At 40.3% G+C, this 16,818-nt stretch overlaps 1 protein-coding gene across 3 annotated transcripts in view; it reads left to right on the forward strand.

Moving 5' to 3' along the window:
* The first annotated feature begins 615 nt into the window (after positions 1-615).
* MTUS2 (microtubule associated scaffold protein 2) overlaps positions 616-16,818 on the forward strand; it is a 703,857-nt gene continuing 687,654 nt past the window's right edge. For 2 of the 3 annotated variants that reach the window (XM_054446530.2, XM_054446533.2), the window contains exon 1: positions 875-1,264. The gene's annotated coding sequence lies outside the window, so the exon portion shown is untranslated. Of the gene's footprint in view, positions 1,265-16,818 lie in introns of all 3 variants that reach the window. The other variant, XM_054446532.2, reaches the window with a different exon arrangement.

The raw sequence follows: 16,818 nt of genomic DNA on the forward strand, positions 1-16,818 counted from the left end.
ACTGGAAAAAGGTCTTTGAGAAATCATTAATTAATCTATTTACCATAAGAGCAGTCAAGGCTCGCTGGAACTCCTCGGACAGTGGGGAGGCACATTTGGTGCTCATTAAACACAGAAATAAGCTTGCTTCTAGAAAGAAACGCCTGCCTTTTGCACAAATCTTTTCAGAGACTGGCTTTGGGCTCCTGTGAATCAGGCACCCTAGCGTCCTCCAAAGTTCTTCCCGATGCTGAACCCCAATGCCTCCTGCTGGGCCTAATTCGAAGCGGCGCCCTTTTCTGTTCTGAGCGGAAAACAGCGGAACCCATTCCTGGAGGCCTGCCCTGGAGCGGCCAACTCATTCTTACTCCTTCCTCCTGGGGTCTCCCGACGCTCGGGCACCACGGTGACCAGCGGGGCAGCCGCCCGCGCCGCGCCCGCCGCCTCCGGAGGCTGGGGCTGGGGCTGGGGCTGGGGCTGGGGCTGGAGCTGGAGCTGCAGCTGGAGCTGAGGCGGGCAGGCGCGGGCGCAGGAGCCGGCGCAGGGGCCGTCGGCAGAGGGCGCTGCGGCTCCCGGCTGTGGGGCTGCGACGCGGAGCGCGGAGCGCGGGCTGGGAGGAGGCGCCTGGGTCTCGGCGAGTGCGTCTCCGGGCGGCCAGGAGGGGGTGCGCGCATCAGCTGCCCCGCGCCGCCTACCGCTCGGGCCCGCTCGCCGCCCGGCCACTGCCACCGCGGACGGCACCTCGCGGGCGAGGCGCGCCGGCTGCGTGGCGCGCTGCGAAGGTTGGGCTGGGCGGCCGCCGGCCCCGCGGCTTCTCTTTGTCCAGGCGAGGCGGCTAGAGGAGCAGCCGCGGCGGCGGCGGAGCCGGGAGCGCCTGGGCGTCGTGCGGGTGGCTCCGGTCCCCGGCTGCGCCCCGGCGCTCGAGCGGGGGCGGCGGCCTGGGCGGTGCCTACGCCGAGGTGAGTGCGGGGGCGCGGAGCGGGGCGCAGCCGCGGCGCGGGCGTGGGCGGGCAGAGGTGATAGCGAGCGCCTGCGGCTCCAGGTGCGGGGGCGCCCCTCGCGCTCCACCTGCGCCGCCGCCGCCGGCTTTCAGGGCAAGTTTATCTCCCCCTTTCTGCGGAAACCCTTGACCGCTTAGCGGAGTACAGACCTGTCGGTAAATAGAAAACTCGAGCTGGAGAGGAGGAGGAAGCAGCGTGGCGGAACCTGGCCCGAGATGAGCGTCTCCGTGAGGGCAGTGGTGGCCTCTTGGACATTACATCTTTCTTGGCTCTTTTTGACCCAGGTGAGCGAATCCTCTGCTGCGCGGTCCGGCGGGGTCGGCTGGCTCTGCTGCCCGCCCTCTGGACCCGCCGAAGACAGGTGAGCGGAGTTGGGGCGCGCGCAGCCGGGCTCTGGGCAGCGCCGGGCTGGTTCGGCTTCTCGTTTCCAGAGCGCTGATGCTTCCTGCCCACATCACCTGCTCTGGCTGAGGGACTGCAGCTCTTTTGGCACCTTTGCGTGCTGCCAGGTTCAACACCCACTGCTTTAGAGGCGTTGGTAGGTTAGTTAAGGCGAGTTCTCCCCTACCCACCCCCAGCTTTGGATAATTTGGTCTGAGTCTTCGTCTTAATTTAGTATGAGTGTGTTATTTCCTTCAAGCTTTATAATGGTAAAGCAGTGAAGCGGCTTGCTACATCCATTTTTTTTTTTTCATTCTGAGCCTGTGCACAGAAGGAATTACAGGCACACAAGTGATGTTACTACCATTCTATTTTAAATACAAACACGGAAAGAAGTACTCTTGGCAGGATACCAAAGGCGCCTGTACTCTCTGTTATATAAATGCTTAAAAAAAATTTGCTCATTGGTAAAGTTATGTGTGATTACCAGGGCACCTAAGAAGAGAGTGTCATGCTTTTAGTTTACTTGGAGATAAGCAGTGGTCTTAGCTTGAGGTACCCTTTTAAGATAATATAGGACCCTATATTTAAAAAAAGTCAGTAGGTAAAATTGTAAAGCATTGAAAAATTGGTTTTGTAAAGTCTATTATGAATTTGTGAGAATTCTTTGACTACTTATTGATAAAAAGATCCTACATATATACTTTCTAGTTTTCAAACTATTGAATGATTTTATTTTTATCTCTGATGGAAACAATAATTGTGAGTTGCCAGTTATTAAAGATGTGTCTCTGTTTCCCTTCCCTTTCCCCAGGCCCCAAAACCAGTACTCACATTTATGGCTATTTTTTTCAGGTAAAAAACAAAAGTAGAAAACATCAGATATACTGATGGCTGGGAACAGCCCTTGTCCCTCCTCCACCCAGTATTCTGTTATAATTGGTCTGAGGTGATACCTTGATACCTGTAATGTTAAAAAGCTTTTCTGGTGATTCTAACGTATAGCCAGGGGTGGGACCCATTGTGGAGCATTGTATTGTCACTTTTTGTAGCCTATGATGTTGCTACAGTGGTTTAAGTAAGTCAAAAATACGTTGTTAGAAACATGGGAAGAAAAAAATGGTATTGGAAAGGGGACACATCAGAGAATTACAGCATGTAGACTTTTGTGTTTTGTCTAAATGCTCTTTCTTGATTTTCCTGCAAAGAGTAGTTGATTATCAGGGACCCATAATTCCATGTAGAATGCTTATGGGAATCTTAAGTGATATATTTCATTTGCAGAAGTACCAATGAAAGTTGAGTAGTAGTGGCAGGATATTCCTTTATGTTTACACGGTAAAGTAAGTCATAGGAAAGATTATTTTCCGTATCAAATTAAAAACTTTTACTATAAACTAGTAAATTAAGTGCAAAAAGTTTTTATTGTTTTTAAGGTCAGAAAGAAACCTGGCCTCTGAGTCAGTGTTTTCTGTCTACCTTATGTAATCCCAAATATCCAAATCTAGGAGCAGATCTTATGGATGGTTTATGAAGGCTTATGTAAGAGCTATGACTGTGCTTTTGGTACTCCATTAAACTCCCTGTTTTGGCTATTACATAATTGACACGGAACTAGACTGTTAAAGCCAAAATCCGGGAGGATGCCGAAACCCACTCCGGCATATGCACTTTTATAATGAATTGCTGTTGCCAAATTAGAGGGAACAGCAGGGATGGTGGTTTGTGAAAGAGAGGTAAGAATAGCGTCTGGGGGATTGATGTAATAGAAGACTGTTATGCTTAGCGATTTTCTAGAGATTTGAATGCTATGGCAGAAACCTCTCCAGTCCTTTCTATCTACAGCAGAGGCAGATTGACTGGGGAGCTAATGAACCTAAGCCTCAGGTCCCTCCGTCACAGAGGCTTCTTTGGAGCCCTCTGGGAGGGGCATTGGCAGTGTGTTCATGTGGTCATCCCTGAGTTTGTATTTGTACTTTTGGATTTTTTTTTTAAATAAGGAGAGTACTCTTTCTATCTTCCCACCCCCCAATTATATAAACCCAAGGTTCCACAGACCCTGAATCTATCCCTGTCTTCAAACTTGTGTTCAAGTATTAACTTATAAAATTGCCTATTCTTAGTTCAATTTTTGTCATCTGAAAAGATAAAAAAAATCTGTACAATATCATAGTTGACTTGCTGAGAAAATGTAAACTGCTATAACCTAGAGCTGTATAGAGCCACTGAAATCAGGCACATACCTGGAGAACTAGCTCTTTGCCTCATGATCGCACACACGGGACTGTTTTGGATCAGTGTGTGAGCTGGAGGTGGAGAAGAGTGGAAATGGGTTGGGGAAGGGAGGAAAGTGGGTTAAAGCTCTTCCTCCTCTCAGAGGCAGGATGCCAAGGGGAAAGGAAGGAAAAAAACCTATTGAAAGATGCTTCATTAATAAAATGTTAATAGGAACAGATAGCATCAGGTCCGTAGGAGATCCTTCTGTAAGCTCAGGATTGGTCTCTAATACGAATTTTCAACAGTAAGCAAACAAACTCATTCCTGGAAAATATCCTACAGGAAACAAATGCAGGTTTGGAAGGACTGGATGAGTATCAGCTTGTTCCCATTAGCAGTTTTTATGAGCAAGTGGGAGGCTTATAATATCTACCACACACATGTTTGAAACGAGTTGTTGAAAAGAGTCAAGGAGTTTCCCCTTTTCTCTGAAATGATTTCTTCTACTTATGTGAATTTGGATGCCTTTAGATCTTATCGTCTTGACCCTTCCCACCAACCCGTATACCTCGTCTATCAATTATCCATCCATCAGTCATCTATCTACCATCCACCCACCCATCCACAGAGACTCTCTTTTTGACCAAACTTTAGTCAGGCTCCCCTGAGCCCTCTTCTCAACTGGGCCTCAACCTTGGCCTGTAAGAACTGCAGCTTTCAACACAAACAATTTTGTCTGTGCTCCCACCCTCCAAGGGATTTGAAAACACTGTAGCATGGTGTATTAGCCTGTTCTCACCCTGCTGATAAAGACATACCCGAGACTGGGTAATGTATAAAGGGAAGAGGTTTAATTGACTCGTATAGTTCAGCATGGCTGGGGAGGCCTCAGGAAACGTAGAATCATGGTGGGAGGGGAAGCAAACACGTCCTTCTTCACATGGCAGCAGGAGAGAAAAATGAGCAAAAGGGGGAAAAACACCGTATAAAACCAGCAGATCTCATGAGAACTTACTATCACGAGAACAACATGAGGGTAATTCCCCCATGATTAAATTACCTCCCACCTAGTCCCTCTCATGACACATGGGGATTATGGGAATTATAATTCATGATGACATTTAGGTGGGGACACAGCCAAACCATACAACATGGCGTCTAGCAGCCTAAGGCCATGTGTCTGGGATCACCCAGCCTCACTTGCATTCCTACCTAGAAAAGCTCAAGGCTGCCCCAAAGAATTTATCTTTTGTTCTAGCCCACACAAATGATAATAGGCCCCTGACTTTTATTTTGTTAGATCGTTTATTAAAAACTTACAATTGTAATTCTTTCTCTGTGCCTTTGAGATATATGTGTATCTCCTACCACCTGGAGTGTCTTCCTCAGTGTCTGTGAGCCATTCCTTTGAAGTGTAATCATCAGGGAGGATAGGGTTCTGTCCTCTAGTCTCTGTAGATGGGTAGGAGCCTAACTTTGACAAGTGCCATTTAGCAGTCACAGATGGCCTAGTCTCATTGGCAAGCCCCCTTGCCTGATTGCTGTAACGTTGTATGTCCTTGACCCTGCTTGAGCCCACACACATTCTCATTTCTCCTCCCTACTTCCTTATTCTCCCTTTAAAACACCCAGTCACCTCTACCTGAATTGGAGTTGAGCTCAGTTCTATACTGAAGTCTCCTTCTCTCACTGCAGTTGTACTGGGTAAAATGTGTCTTTACTGCCTTTAACCAGTGTCCAGCTTTTTTTTTTTTTTTTTTTTTTTTAAACACCATCCATCCAACAAAAAAGTTTGAGTTTCTCCATAGACCAGGCACTTTTACATATTAGGTATAGAGCAGCAAATAAAACAGACAAAAGCTGCATCCTTGAGGAACTTACAGTGTAATGGAATGAATCAGATGAGGTTAAGTACTTAATATATCAGGTTTGGATACTGCTATGGAGAAAATAAGTCAGAGATGGGGGAGCAGGAATGGGAGATGGGGAATTGCTATTTCAAGTAGTGTGGTCAGGGGATGCCTCACTGAAAGGAGATGTTGAGCAGAGCCCTAAAGGAGATGGAAGAGTGAGCCACCTGACCAGAGTGCAGCTGGCATTTGTGGGGAGCACAGGGAGGCAGCTGCAGGCCGCAATGGGGGAATCTCATGCTCATGGCCAGCTTTTCCTCACGACAGCAGCCCCATCTCCCACTCCAGCCACCTGAGGCTGCCCACGAACACTGGTGTTGTTCTTGGGGCCTTAGTAGTATGGTGGCTTGGAACTGAGGACCTCTCAGGGCATCAGAATCCAGCCTAGACCATACCTGAATAGGAGTAAGGAAGGAGAGTGTATGTTTTCAGTGATGGCTCCCACTGGTTTGTCATAGGAAAGAGGCTGGGGGCAAGCTCACTCCAGCCTGGATTCCCTGCAGTCACCCTGGGAACAAATGGAACTATGATGTATAAAAGATGTGGACAGTGGGAACCACACTGCTCTTGCTCGAGGAATGTCTTAATATCAGGAACCTAGAACAACTTTCTGAGTTGAACTGAGCTAGAAAGAATCCCCAGCTTAAGGGGAACTGGGGTTGGTTAGGGTTTGAGGAGGGGAAATTACTCAGTCGTTGACTGAGGCTCCTGCATGCCCAGATGGCTTCTCTACATCTGCTAACCAGAACAACACATACACACACACACACACACACACACGCATACACATACACACACACGTACACATACACACACACACACGTACACATGCACACATACACGTGGACCTGGCAACAGGCTGTCATGAATTTCTCAGTGGAGAAGGTGAAGAAGCCATTGGGGAGCAGCAGCCAGGGCCTGTCTGCTGGTTTTTAGTTACAGCCTTTCTATACTCATGGGGACAGGGGTATGGAACCAGGATGGGATAGCTGTTTCATTTTTTAAGCTGTTAGCTTGTAACCATTTTAAACTCCCAACAACCAAAACAGAAATCTCTCATATAGGGGTTCCTTGGATTGTTTGCTGGTGGGTAGGGAGCATCACAGCCGCTTGAGCAAGCATATGCAGCTGGCATAGGGGAGGTGGCATTTATAGGAGTCAGGTGTTGCTGACTCTTCTCTGTGCCTGTCATGACTTCATGTGGTCTCTTACTTTGCAAGCTTCTCTCACGTGCCCTATTGTATTTGGAAAATGGGGGACTTAAGGTCATTCCTGGGTATTTGATCCTCTTCTTTAGCTTTTGTAAGTGGGCCTTCTTCTAATTGGTTGTGTATATTCTATATGTTGGTTGTATTACATATAACCAATAATTGATATATAGAAAGCTATTCTAAAATGTAATGTAACCAAGCACTTTTCAAACTCTTATTAATTATAACTTTGTTTTGTGGTTATTTTCCTTGGATGTTCCAGATAGATGGTCATATCATCTGCTAAATAAATAAATAAATCAATAAATTTAAAATAAATGGTTAGATGAATGAATAGATAAAAAAATGATTACTTTGGTCTCTTTATTTCTATTTTTTATTATCAGTTAGACTAGATAGAAGAAGAGACTGTTTATCTGTTGAGAGATTTTAAAAACAAGATTATTGTATTTCAGCCAAATGTACTTCCCTTGTCCCAGAGAGGATAGGCTATATGATCTCTGAGGTCCTCTCCTTATTAGTCTTTTTACTCTGTTTACTGTAGACACATTGTACCAGTATGTTCAGTTCCCATAGAAAAACAAAACAGTGTTTACACACAGTCATTATAGATAAGCCAGCAGTGTATGTGATTAGGGCCAAACCAGTATTGATGACTGCCTGATACTGACTTTAGAAAGTTTGACTCACCTTGCAGAAATGAAAAGCCAACATAATGCATTAGCGTCTATGAAGACTGTAATAAGGCAAATACATTTGTCCAGAAACAGGCTGATATTGATACAGTGATTTTAAGTGCTTTTCCCCAAAAGTACAATAGAGAAAGCAAGGAATATAGAGCCTTGGATTACAATAAATGATAATAAAACAGCAGAAGCAAATAATGAACACTTAATAGGGAAGTTTATTTTCCACACTTCATCAGATTGCTACTGCAAAGTACTAATCTAAAAATTTAATATGAACACTATCTCTGTAAATACGGGAGAAGTAATCTCAAATCATCCAGAATTAATTATCTTTGTGCTAAGCTGTTTGACATTACTCATTGAAAATAGCTTCTCAAGACAGGCACTATTTTTCTACACACAAATAATTGTGTTCTCAGGTTGGAAATGTTGCCACATATTAAGCCAAACACATTTTTTTGCTTCTAATTCTTATATTACTATCAGTTTATTTCAGGGGAAGTTAATTTGAGAATTGAAATCATGTAGCAGAATAATTTTGGTTGAAATTGATGTTTCTAAGCCTGATGTATTTTCCATTAGTGTTACATGGTATCATTGGAAGTTTGTACAGTGAACATGCCAAACATTAGGTTTAGTTTTCTGAAGACTCTAGCAAGTATTCTTTTTTTTTAAAATCCACATTGTATTAGTTTAACTGGCAGGTAGTAATTAGTTTTATATTGAGTGAGCTAATTTGCCACTACTGGCAGATTTTGAAGTTATTTTTAATATAAATACATTGTCCTCTACCCCCAAACTTTATACTGAAATTTTTCTGCTAAATTTTAGGATTATAATTTTGATAATGGCCCAGGATATTGGAATAAAATATAAATGTGAGTTAGCATTAATATCTCAGTTTAGAGAATAACAATAAAAGCAGGAATGTGACCTGCAGCCACATTTCTCCGGTAGCGGGGGAAATTCAGCCCCCAATATTTGACGTGGGTCCTTTTCTATTTTCCGTAAGTATTGACCGGTCTGAGAAATAAAGGGAAATAGTACAAAAGAGAGAAATTTTAAAGCTGGGTGTCCGGGGGAGATATCACATGCTGGCAGGTTCCGTGATGCCCCCCAACCCGCAAAACCAGCAAGTTTTTATTAGTGATTTTCAAAGGGGAGGGAGTGCACGAATAGTGTGTGGGTCACAGAGATCACGTGCTTCACAAGGTAATAGAATATCACAAGGCGAATGGAGGCAGGGCGAGATCACAGGACCGGGGTGAAATTAAAATCGCTAATGAAGTTTTGGGCACGCATTGTCATTGATAACATCTTATCAGGAGACAGGGTTTGAGAGCAGACAACTAGTCTGACCAAAATTTATTAGGCGGGAATTTCCTCGTTCTAATAAGCCTGCGAGCGCAACGGGAGACTGGGGCTTATTTCATCCCTTATCTACAACCGTAAAAGACAGTCGTTCCCAAAGCAGCCATTTCAGAGACCTCCTTGGGAATGCATTCTCTTTCTCAGGGATGTTCCTTGCTGAGAAAAAGAATTCAGCGATATTTTTCCTGTTTGCTTTTGAAAGAAGAGAAATATGGCTCCGTTCCGCCCAGCCCACAGGCAGTCAGACTTTAAGGTTATCTCCCTTGTTCCCTGAACATTGCTGTTATCCTGTTCTTTTTTCAAGGTGCCCAGATTTCATATTGTTTAAACAATTTGTGCAGTTAATACAATCATCACAGGGTCCTGAGGCGACATTCATCCTCAGCTTATGAAGATGACAGGATTAAGCAATTAAAGTAAAGACAGGCATAGGAAATCACAAGAGTATTGATTGGGGAAGTGATAAATGTCCATGAAATCTTCACAATTTATGTTCAGAGATTGCAGTAAAGACAGGTGTAAGAAATTATAAAATTATTAATTTGGGGAACTAATAAATGTCCATGAAATCTTTACAATTTATGTTCTTCTGCCATGGCTTCAGCTGGTCCCTCTGTTCCGGGTCCCTGACTTCCTGCAACACTCCAGGGTCAGCAATAGAGAGAGGCTAGTTGGGCACTTGCCTCAGGTACAAAATTTAAGGGACACCAAGACACTTAGTAATACAAATAAAAATTTTATGCAGTTTAGAAAATCAAGATTAATGCAAAAAATCCTTAATGAACAAAATATCAAAATTTTAAAGGAAGACAGGATCAGTATTACCGAGTTTTCCTTTTGTGTCAGGCTCCAGTTTGGTTTGGAACAGCACTGTTACTGAGCCTATCTATAAAGTTTTAATACTTTGTTCATCATGGATTTTTTACATTAATTTTGATTTCTTAAAAATATTGCATGAATATATTATTTATCTTGGAACACATCTGAATCATTGGAGTAAAGACATTCTGAAAAGTCTCTCCTGCACAACAACGATGAAAGCACTGGCAAAAATATCAAAATAAACCATTTTAGAATGGTGGAAATTAATGAAGGGTTTATAACAATCTGAGGAATATTTATTCAAGAAAAAGGACTGAATCTCAGTAAGAAAAGTGAACTTTGTCATTTTTAAACTTACCTTATTCCCATTCCTTCCTCCGCAGCTCCATTGTAGCCTTCAAAACTAATAGCCTAAGTCAGGCACAGTGGCTCACACCTGTAATCCTAGCACTGTGGGAGGCCGAGACAGGCGGGTCACCTGAGGTCAGTTTGAGACCAGCCTGGCCAGCAAGGTGAAATGCCATCTCTCCTAAAAGTACAAAAAAAATTTATCCAAGCATGGCGGTGTGTGTGTGTAATCCCAGCTACTTGGGAGGCTGAGGCAGGAGAATCGCTTGAACCCGGGAGGTGGAGGTTGCAGTGAGCTGAGATTGCACCACTGAACTCCAGCCTGAATGACAGAGTAGGACTCCGTCTAAAAAAAAAAAAAACTAATAGCCTAGAAGCCACTGAAAGGGACAAAACAGGTTTAGAGCCCTCTGAGATCCCCAGTCTCAGAAAATTGTCACTATATGATTGCTCTAGAAGCTTCTTAAAAAACTCCATTCTCAAAGCTTGTTTTGCAGAGCCCTGTGGCATTTTTGGAAAACAATCAGCAGTAATTGTTTAACCTCTCAGCTGCCTGAGGCAGTGACACCAGTTGGGGTTAACAAGAGGTTAACCAAAAAACTTAAAAGGAAAAATTGGAAAAGGAGCTATCTATGGAGGCTTTAAAAACCTTTGATGTGGTCTTTGGAATCTAGAAGGCCCATGTCTATATGTCCAGGAAATACTTAATAAGGCCTTAATCTGTCATCTCAGACTAACAATGAGGCTTAGCATAAGTAAAGTAGGAAGAGAAGACTAAGAGTTGTAAACTACCTGCTGGAGTGTTAAAAGCATGTACCCCACCCCCCAACACGCATAATCCATCAGCAAAGGCTGTGATATATATTGGTTCAAGACAGAAATCTCTGTCCCATCATTAGCTGACCACTGGAGCTAGACATCAGCAGCTGCACATGATAAACAAAGTAGATTTTACATAATTAGTCTGGGAGATAGCAATAGAAACAATAATAGCAACAAATATAACAACAAACCTTTATGCAGGGTGGAATCTTATTTCTAGGTTGCCGTATTTTTTTAAATCCAGTTTTCAACATAAAATTTCCACACACACAAGCAGTAGCATATGGGCCATAACAGGAAAAACAAAAGTATCCCTGAGAAAGTCCAGATACTGGACTTAGTAGACAAACATTTTAAATTAGCTATTATAAATGTGTTCAAAGAGCTAAAGGAAACCTTGTCTGAAGAATTAAAGTAGAAAAATGATGTCTCTTCAAATAGAGAATATCAATAAAGGGGGAAATTGTTAGAAAAGGAACAAAATAGAAATTATGGAATTGAAAAGTACAATGATTGAAATGAAAAAAAGTTACTAGAGAGGCTCATCAACAGATTTGAACTAGCAGAAGAAAGAATCGGCAAACTTGAAAATAAATCAATTGAAATTATATACTATGAGGAACAGAAAGTCAAAAGAATGAAGAGAAATGAACAGAACATCAGATTTATGGGATACCATTATGAATACCAACATATGTATGATTGAAATCGCAAAAGGAGAAGAATGAGAGAAAGGGGACAGAAAGATTACTTGAGGAAATAATGGACAAAAACTCAAGCAGCAAGAGAGAAGTGAGTAGTCATGTACAGAGGCTCTTCAATAAGATTAACAGCTGACTTCTCATCAGAAACTGTGGAGGCTAGAAGATGGTGGAATGATGTATTGAAAATGCTGAAAGACAAAAAACTGTCAATCAAGAATTCTATATCCAGCAAAACTGTTATTCAAAAAAGAACAAAAGATTAAGATGTCTCAGAAAAACAAAAACAGAGAATTTGTCACTAGCAGACTGTCCCTACAAGAAATATTAAAGGTAATCTTTCAGTTTGTAACTAAAGGACACAAGTCAGTAACACAAATCCACAGAAGAAATAAAGAGTAGCAGTAAAGGTAATTATATAGGTAAATATAAAAGAGTACAAACCACTAAGAAAATAACTAAAAAATGTACAGTAAAAGAAACAGAATGAAAATGATATACTGAAAAATATCTATTTAACACAAAAGAGGGCAGTAGTGGAGGAACAAAAAGACATCAGACATAACACAACAAATAGCAAAATGGCAGGTGTAAAATCCTGCCATTTTTAGTTTTTACATTAAATGTAAATGGACTAAACACTCTAGTCAAAAGGCATAGATTGGCAGAATTAATAAACATGAAATAAACATAACAACTCTATGCCATTCACCACACTCACTTTATATATGAAGACACAAATACTGTGAAAGTAAAAGAATAGAATAAGATATAACCTGAACATAGTAATACAAGGAGAGCTGGAATGGCTATACCAATATGAAGTGAAACATATTGTAAGTCAGAAATTATTGCAGAAGACAAAGAAGGTCATTACCTGTTGTTAAAGGGATCAGTTTCTCAGGAAGTCAAATATGAACATACATGTATTTAACAATAGATCCCCTAAATATGTGAAGCAGAAACAGAATTGAAAGAAGAAATAGAACATTCAACAATAATATTTGGAGATTTCAATACACGTTCCTTCCCTCCCTCCCTCTCTCCCTCCCTCACTCCCTTCCTTTCTTCCTTCCTTCCTTTTTTTTTTTTTTTTGAGACAGAGTCTCGCTCTGCTGCTCAGGCTGGAGTGCAGTGGTGCCATCTTGGCTCACTGCAACCTCCACCTCCTGAGTTCAAGCGATTCTCCTGCCTCAGCCTCCCAAGTAGCTGAGACTACAGGTGCATGCCACCATGCCTGGCTATTTTTTTGTATTTTTTTTTTTTTTTTAGTAGAGACAGGCTTTCACTATGTTGGCCAGGCTTGTCTCAAACTCCTGAACTCAGGTGATCTGCCTGCCTCAGCCTCCCCAAGTGCTAGGATTACAGGTGTGAGCCACTGTGCCCGGCCTCAATACCTCATTTTCAAAAATGGGTTGAAACAGAAGATCTTATTTTCTTGCTGAAGATCAGCAAGGAAATAAAAGGCTTGAGCAACTTTATAAGCCAACTGGAATTAACAGACACCTAAAGAACACTTCACCCAGTGGTAGCAGAATATACATTGTTCTTAAATGCCTGTAGGAAATTCTTTAAAATAGACTGTAATAGGTCACAGAATAAGTTTCAATGAATTTAAAAGGGCCGAAATAATACAGAATATGTTCCCTGACCACAATGGAATGATATTAGAAATCAAGAATAGGGGGAAATTTCAGAAATACAGAAAATGTGGAAATTAACATACTCCTAGTGGATTAAAGAAGAAATCAGAAGGCAAGTTAGAAAATAGTTTGAGAAGAATGAAAACAAAAACACAAACTTCTGAGATGCAACTAAATCAATACTTAGAGGGATTTTATTTTAGCTGTTAATGACTGTATGAACAAAAGAAGAAAGATCTCAGACCAACAACCTAACTTTTCACCTTAATAATGTAAAGAAAGAAGAGCAAACTAAATAAGTATACTAAATATATAAATATAAATATTTATATATAATATGACAATATATTAAAATTGTATATATTTAAAATTATATATTTATATAAATATAAATAAAAAATAAGTAATGTATAGTAAGGACTAGAACAGAAGTAAATGAAATAGAGAATAGAAAAACAATAGAAAAAATCAATAAAAACAAAAAGTTATCTTTTGAAAAGATCAGCAAAATTTACAAACCTTTACCTGACTAATAGAAAAAGAGAGAAGACTCAGTTATTAAAATCAGAGTAAAAGGAGAATCACTACCATTTTAGAGAAATAAGAACATTGTAAATAAATTGATTTCAACAAATTATATAAGCTGAATGAAATGGGTAAATTCCCAGGAAGACACATACTACCAAACTGACTCAAGAAGAAAGGGCAGATCTGAAGTGACTTATAACGAGAAAGGAGATTGAATTAGTAATCAAATATTTTTCCATGAAGAAAAGCCCAGGCTGGGATGGCTTCACTGGTAAATTCTACCAAATGTTTAAAGAATTAACAGCAGTTTTGCATAATGTTTTTCAAGAAGGTAGACAAGGAGGGAACATTCTTGGCTCATTCTTTAAGGCCAGTAGTACTTTGATACAAAAGCCAAAGACATCACAGGAAAAGTATCGCTGTTATTCTGTATGAATACAGATACAAAAATCTGCAAGAAAATACTACCAAACAGAAATCAGCAACATATAAAAAGGTTTGTATACCGTGACTAAGTGGGATTTATCTGAGGAAGACAACGCTGGTTTAACATCTGAAAATCAATCAATTTAATATACCGTATTAATAGAATAAAATACAAAAACCCCATAATCATCTTAATAGAAACAAACAAACAAAAAAACCACTTGACAAATTCAAACAGCACTTCATGATAAAAATACAAAACTAGGAATGGAAGGAAACTTCCTCAACCTAATGAAGGGAATCTATGAAAAACCCACAGCTAACATCATACTTGTGAAAGACTGTTTTCCTCTTAAAACAAGGAACAGGCAAGGATGTCTACTGTTTTCACATTTATTCAGCCTAATACTGGATGTTCTAGCCAAGGCAAGGAAAAGAAAGAAAAACCATCCAGATTGGAAAGGAAGAAGTAAAATTATCTCTTTGCAGATGGCATGATCTTGTATGTAGAAAATCGTAAGGACTGTATACACAGACTGTGAGAACTAAAAAGTTCAGTAAGGTGGCCGTATACAAGATTAATAAAAGTCAATTGTATTTCTATGCACTTACAATTAACAGTATCAAAATGGAAATTTCCATTTGTAATAGTATCAACAAGAATAAGATATTTAGGAACAAATTTAACAAAAGACATTCAGGACTTGTACACTAAAAACTGCAAAACGTTGTTAAAAGAAATTAAAGATAATGTGCGTAAATGGAAAGACATCCTGTGTTCATGGACTGGAAGACTTAATATTATTAAAATGACAGTGCTTCCCATATTGATCTGCAGATTTAATGTAATCACTATCAAAAACACAGAGGTCTTTTCCTCCCAATAAATTGAAAAGCTGATCCTCAAATTGATATAGAAATGCAAGGGACCCAGAATAGTCAATGTAATCCTGAAAAAGCAGAACAAAGTTGAAGGAATCACATGTTCTAATTTCAAAACTTAACACAAAACTACGGTAATAAAGACAGTGTGGTGCAGGCAAATTATATCCTTATAGATCAGTGGTATAAAATTGATCCATAAGGCCCAGAAGCAAACCCTTTCATTTTTTATTAATTGGTTTTCAAAAGAGTGACAAGATAATTCAAGAAAGAGTGATCTTTTTAATAAATGGCGCTGGAATAACTAGATGCCTATGTGTAAAAGAATGAAGTTGGATCCTACTTCATACCATAGACAAAATTAACTCAAAGTGGATTGCTGTCTTAAATGTAAAATATAAAACAATAAGTCTCAGGAAAAAAAGTAAGAGTAAATCTTCATGATGTTGGATTAGGCAATATTTTCTTATATGTAACACAAAAAGCAGGAGTGACGAATATATAGGTTAGTCTTCATAAAAATTACAGAATTGTTTCCTTCAGAGGATATCATCAAGAAAGAGAAAAGACAACCCAAACAATGAAATTAAATTTCTGCAAATTATGTATCTAATAAGGATCTTGTATCCAGAATATATAAAAATGATTTCATTCAGCAGTATAACTTTTTGAGGGTGATAAAGACAACCCAATTAGAAATTCGACAAAGGATTTGAATTGACATTTCTCCAAAGAAGATATACAAGTGGCCAATAAGCATATGGAAAGGCAGTCCACATTAGTCATTAGGGAAATGCAAATTAAAACCACAATAATGTATCACTAAGTTAGCTAAAATTAAAAAGACAAAATTAAGTGTTGGTGAAGATATGGAAATGTTGGAATCCTGGTACTTGCTGGTGGGACTGTGGAATGGTACAGCCATTTTGGGAAGTAGTTGATAGTTACTCAAATTACAGGCATAGAGTAACAACACGACCCAGGAACTCTATTCCTAAGTGTGTACTCAAGAGAATTGAAAACTTACATCCATATAAAAACTTGCACATGAATGTGTACATAGGAGCCTCAAACTGGAAACAATCCAAATGTCCATTAACTGATTGATAAATAAGATATGGCTTATTCATACAAGAGAATATTATTCAGTCATAAAAAGCAGTGAAGTACTGATTTCTGGTACAAATGGCTGAACTTTGAAAGCATTTTGTTAATTGAAAGAAGCCAGACACAAAATACCACGTTACATGATTCTGTTTATATGAAGTATTCAGAATAGGCAAATTCAAGTGACAGAATAGATTACTGGTTGTCAGGGACTGGGCTGAGGAGGGCTGTGGAGTATCTGCTAATGGTTTGGGTTTCTTTGGGGGATGATGAAAATGTTCTGGAATTTGATAGTGGCGATGCTTGCATGACCTTGTGAATATGATAAAAACCATTGAATTGCACCTTTTAAGATGATGAATTTTATGGTATCTGGGCTACATATCAGTAAAGCTGTTATTTAAGAAATTGTTTATCTTCATTTCTGAGAGTTTTAGTTCCCCCCAAGGCAGGTGCTCTGCCTTGCCCAGGTCCTGCTCAGATTTCAGTAAAATATCTAGATTGGAAGATTAGAAACCTGAGAAGTTACATGTGAAGTGCCAGCAGCTATAGTAGAGTAGAAACTTAGTGGTTCAGTGGAACTCTGAAAACAATATTCTGTGAGCTTTTCGTGTAGGGATAAACTCTGTGTGTTTAGCAGGGCCATGCTGTTCAGCACTGCAGTACAGTCTTTGATGCTCTGGCTCTATGTCATTTGGAAAGGTTAAATTATGCTTAGCATCATGTTAATGGATTTGTTAATAAGGAGGAGTTAAGGTATACTTTATGGGGTATATTTCT

Source organism: Pongo pygmaeus, chromosome 14 (genome assembly GCF_028885625.2).
Source record: "Pongo pygmaeus isolate AG05252 chromosome 14, NHGRI_mPonPyg2-v2.0_pri, whole genome shotgun sequence".
NCBI classification, from domain to species: Eukaryota; Metazoa; Chordata; class Mammalia; order Primates; family Hominidae; genus Pongo; species Pongo pygmaeus.